Genomic DNA, 4,876 nt, shown 5'->3' with positions numbered 1-4,876 from the left:
CGTCCCCGCCCGCGCTCCCGGGCGCCCGTCCCGACCCTTTGTGCCGCCGGGCACCGCGCCCCGCCCCCGCCGCAGGGTCCATCCCGCAGGCCGCCGATGTCGCCCGGACCGCAGCGCCCCGCGGAAAGTGAGTGCCCAGCGACGGGTGAGTAGAGGAGGCTGGCGCCCCTCGCTTGTGCCCGCCGTGCGTCTCCTCCCATCCCCCACTCGAGCCCGCGACGCGGGTTCAAATTCTCCCAGGAGTCACTGAGACCCTGCAAAGACTCCTCAAGTCGGCTGAGCCTCTACCCCGTGTGCACCTTGGAGTTGGAGGGGGCTGTAGACCCGAGGTGGACCGGGGCCTGGAGAGTGGGCTGGGTCGCTGAGAGTTTGTCTGTCCCCACCCTGGCCTCCCTACAGATGCCCTGGCCTGTGTGGTTCTGACCCGGCCCTTGGTCCTGCCTGGAGGCCCTCCTGGTCCCAGAACACTTAGGGCCCAGCCACTACCCTGATTCCTGCTAAAAGCCTGGAACTGAACTATCACCTTTGGCCTTGGGGAGGACCAGGCCTAAGCCAAGGGACTTCTGACCCTGGGGTGGGGAAATCTGGCAGGGCTTCCATCCCTAGTGGAGGTGACAGCGGGCTTTAGTGGCATGGCACTCAGGTCTCTGGTTCTCCCAGGCTGTTCCATGGCCAGGTGCTAGGAAGGGGTGTGTCAGGTCTGCCAGATGGTGGAGCTAACTTGGAGCTCCCTTCCCTGCTTGCTGTGTAGACAGGGAACTGAGGCCTATAGGGCTGGTCCCACACGAGGCTACTGGTGGAGGGAAGCTGCTAGCTTCCACCCAGATCTATAGAGTTGGTCTGCTGTGGGTAAAAGGACACAGGACAGCCACTGTCACCTACCAGGCACAGGCCCCAGGCTGGCCCAGGAGGGACCTTGTGGGATGAGCACGTGCTTCCCCGCAGAGGGCTAGAGAGGAGAGAGAGGGCTTCCGGTCTGCTCTGCCTACATCTGGGTTTAGGCAGCATCCCCCTGCCCGTGAGACTTCCCCTGGGTGCCCAAGGTTCAGTCCTTCTGGGGTACATGGTGAACCGTGGACATGGTGTGTGGCAGATTCTGTCCTGGCCCCAGGCACTGAATCTGGTCCTGATCCATCTTATTTGACCTGGCATAAGAACCAGGCAAGTGGGGAACATGAATGAGATCACAACAGGTGAAATGGGAGCCCCTCTCCCCTAGCAGCACCATGTAGCCTTGGCAGGAGGGTGTCAGAAGGCTGGGGACACCACAGGGCCCATCTCAAGCTTCTGGTCCCCTGGGTGTCCCACTCTCTGTTTTGGTGTGACCATACTGGGAAAACATAGGAGCAGAAGGACTGAGGTTGGAGGTACAGCAGGACCTTGAGGCTCCCTGGAGGATGACCCGTGTCTGGGCAGCTTGGAGCCACCCATGGTTCTGTCCCTTTCAGGCCCCTGCCCTAGAAGACCTGAGGCTTCAGGGCTCCTGCACACAGCCCTCCCCCAGCCCTTACTTCCTTTCCAGCTTGAGAGGCTGGTGGGCTGGGGCTGGCTCTGACACAGCTGGGTGCCTCCACCAGCCTTCAGCTGCAGGGATGTGGCCAGGGTCCCCAGGCCTCGGGCTAGTGCTGCGCTGGGTGTTTTTGTTTTTTTTCTTGGGGAGCTTGCTACCTTCCTGCCTCTTAGAAGTGGTTGCTTCTTTCTCTATCTTGGGCCAAGAGCAGGAAAAGACATGAGGCCAATTCCTGTTCCCTTCACCCTCTCAGGGGCACTGGGTCCCAAGAGGCTGAACTACCTGGTGTCACTCATAGCAAGTGTTGGTGAAGGGACAGATTGCAGCGTCCCCTAAGCCAGTACAGGCAGAGGTCCCAGATCCACAGTGTGATTTGACCGGCCCCCCAAAAACTCCATGTGGACTGATGAGGCAAGACTCCCCCTGGGTCAAGTTCACGCACCATCTTTGGGGTTTTGGGTTTGTTTTGAAACATTTCACTAGGTACCCAGGCTGGCCTTGAACTTGTGGTGATCCTCCTGCTTCAGTCTCCTGAATACCGGGATTATAAGCCTGTGCCACCATGCCTACCTTCAGGAGTCAATTTTTGGAGAAATTTCAAAGCCTGTAACCCTCAAAGAACAGTGGTACTGAGTCTGGAAAGAAGGGGACAGATCCTTGAGTGTGTGAGGGAGGGGCCTGCCCATTGCAGCAATGTCGTAGACCTCTGGGCAGGGCTGGTAGCTCCTGGAACCTGGGAAAATCATTTCATTCTAAGAAAACTGTGTGTGTGTGTGTACAGATTTGCTTAATTTAGAAGGTAACAAAGTGGCTATAGAAAATTCAGAAAACTGAACGGAAGTTACCCACTATCTCTTCACTGGGCAGTGACGATTAGTGTTTTTGTGTCCCTGCCAGTCTGCCCCAGTGCTCCCTCCATTGCTATCCCTCTTGTGAGTGATGAGCCACAACAGCTTTTTCCTCACAGTGTCCTGGGTACTTCCTGGCAACACCTGGTCTGAGTAGCTGCTTCCAAAGAGATGCTGAGTCTTCCCATCTCTCTGCTACCAGCTTCAGTCAGACCCTTTGCCTGTGCCCAGGCATGTCCCATCTGTCACTGTTGTGGCTGTCACCAGGTCCCAAGTTGCCTGGGATAAGCAGGCAGTTTGGCACCCGTGTCACACAGGCCAAGGTAGGGAGATGCTAGGCCACTCCCTGCCCTCTGCTGCAGTATTCCTTGGTGTCCTGACCGGATAGGACCTGTGCTGCAGAAGACAGTGTGTACTAACAAGGACTAGAAAGGGCCTCATGAATGCAGATCAGTGTTCTGGAGCAATCCCATGCTACCTCACCCTTGAGGAAGACCCTTGAGCTGTGGCCCAAGTCACCTGAAGGGTCATTCAGTGTGGAGGTGGTTCTGGCCAGGAGCCCCCTGACATCCTCTGGCCTGAGATTCTGAGCTCTCATAGCCAGTTTCCGGCCCCACCTCCCTCCCTGCCTCTCCGTGATTGGCAGACTCCCCGTGTAGAGCTGGCCCTGGCAAGATCGGCCTCCCCCTTTAGTGTCCAGGGCCTGACCCCACCCATTCCCCTTCCGGTCTCCCAGCCTTGAAGCTGAGCAGAAGAGGCCTCTTTTCTGGGCGCCTTGCTGCTTCTGGCTTTGGTTTCTGCAGGGCTGGTCTGGCCTGGCAGTCCCTGGTGGAAATAGAGACCTCTTTAGCCTGAGACTTGGGCAGGGTGTCCTGAACTCCAGCACAGGGACAGCTAGGTCAGCACCATGTCCCATCTTTCCTGCTAGCCAGGGAAGGAGAAAAAGTAAAGGCGGAGTGGGGGGGGGGTGCGGCTAGGGCCTTCCTACATATTGGAAGGGCACCCAGTGGGTCTTCAGACCCAGAGACTCATGTTGGCATCACCCTGACTGGCAGGTGCTGCTGCCCAGGTTTTACTGACAACCACTGTGACATACCTTGCTGCCCCTGTTCCACTTCCCTGCAGACGGGTGACAGGGCACGCATTCCCAGGGCCCAAAAGACTATAGCCCTAGATCAACATGGTGGCAAGGAGTCCTCCCTAAGCGGTCCATTCTATTCAGTGAGCTTCAGGCTTTCAACCTCATACCCTAGCTGTCAGACTTATGCCATTCCCAGGAGTTGGCTCAGGGCAAGTGGGCACTACAACTGCCCTCCTGTCCCTCAGCTCTGGCCAGTATGAGATCATAGGGTGGGGTCCTCCCCAAGATGCTGGCCTGGCTGGGGCAAGCCCTTTGGGTGTTTCTCAATACCCCTGACTGCCCTGCCCTTGGTTGGGGACAGGATAAGTTGAAGAACAGGCTGACCCCCGCACCCGGCAGAGAGTACTACCTCCTCTTCTTCCTCTTCCTCTTCTTCCTCCTCTTCTTCCTCCTCCTCCTCCCCTGTGGGTCCCTTCATCCAAGGGCTGGAAATAGAATCCACTAAGTAATGATTAAAGTCGAATTCAGTCCTAAAAATAAAGAGCTGGAAAAGGAAGAGCTGATGTGCTCCCTGTGTGGCTAAGGGGAGACAGGAACAGAGAGGCTGGCTCCAGGTACACCCCACTATTGAGAGTACCCTGTAGATTAGGGGTGCTCTCTCATCAGGTGGGATGTAGCCTCAGCACCCACTGGTGTATGTAGACCGTACAGATCTCGGGCACTCTGGCAGGACCAGGTAGTGAACCTCCTTTCTTCCATGGGGAAACTAAGGCCCCCGGGGGATGAAATGGCTTGTCTGGCAGCTGAGTACCTGGGAGCTCCCCTCCGCAGCCCCCAGGCTGAAGGCCAGCACAGCCCAGCCCACTCTTCCTGCTGCTCAGTTTCTCTTCCTGGTTCTGATGCGCAGCGTGGAGGGCAGCTTCACATCACACTGTGTGCACCCTCTGACCGCAGCTTCCCTGCCTCCCCTACCCTCCCTTTCTGTGGTCTGCAGCAGGCAGAGGCGAGGAGGCTGTGTACTCTCCTCCCCCCATGCTCTGCATGGTTGGAAACCTTCGGGTGCTAACACCTGGGACCCCTCGTGCATGGGCGGCCTGGTTGTCCACGCCGCAGGGAGCCAGGAGGGGAAGATAAGCCCGCTGCAGGCCAGCTCTAAAGAGAGGCCTGCAGTTCCCACTTCCTGGCAGCTCACAAGCTAGAGATCTGCGTGGGCCCCAGCTGCCTGGAGGACTTCCTGGAGAGAGGGGAAGGGCCTGTGAAAATCAAGAAGCACTTAAGGAATAGGCACCATGAGGACAGAGGTCCTTATCTAGAGCTTCTGCCTTCTTGGGGCTGCTGACTTCTGTAACTGCTGGCTGAGTTTCTGATCTGTTTGTGCAATGCTTGGGTATGCAAATATCCCTCCACTTCCTGGAGCAAGAGTGCCAAGCTCCGGGC

At 57.5% G+C, this 4,876-nt stretch overlaps 1 protein-coding gene across 2 annotated transcripts in view; it reads left to right on the top strand.

Moving 5' to 3' along the window:
* The first annotated feature begins 22 nt into the window (after positions 1 to 22).
* The window catches only part of Csk (C-terminal Src kinase), a 16,392-nt gene continuing 11,538 nt past the window's right edge, over positions 23 to 4,876 (top strand). The window contains exon 1 of one of the 2 annotated variants that reach the window (XM_004628733.2): positions 23 to 145. The gene's annotated coding sequence lies outside the window, so the exon portion shown is untranslated. The remainder of the gene's footprint in view (positions 146 to 4,876) is intronic. The other variant, XM_023712522.1, reaches the window with a different exon arrangement.

The sequence above is a fragment of the Octodon degus genome, unplaced genomic scaffold, assembly GCF_000260255.1.
Source record: "Octodon degus isolate 3935 unplaced genomic scaffold, OctDeg1.0 scaffold00026, whole genome shotgun sequence".
NCBI classification, from domain to species: Eukaryota; Metazoa; Chordata; class Mammalia; order Rodentia; family Octodontidae; genus Octodon; species Octodon degus.
This window is presented reverse-complemented; position numbering and strand designations above follow the sequence as displayed.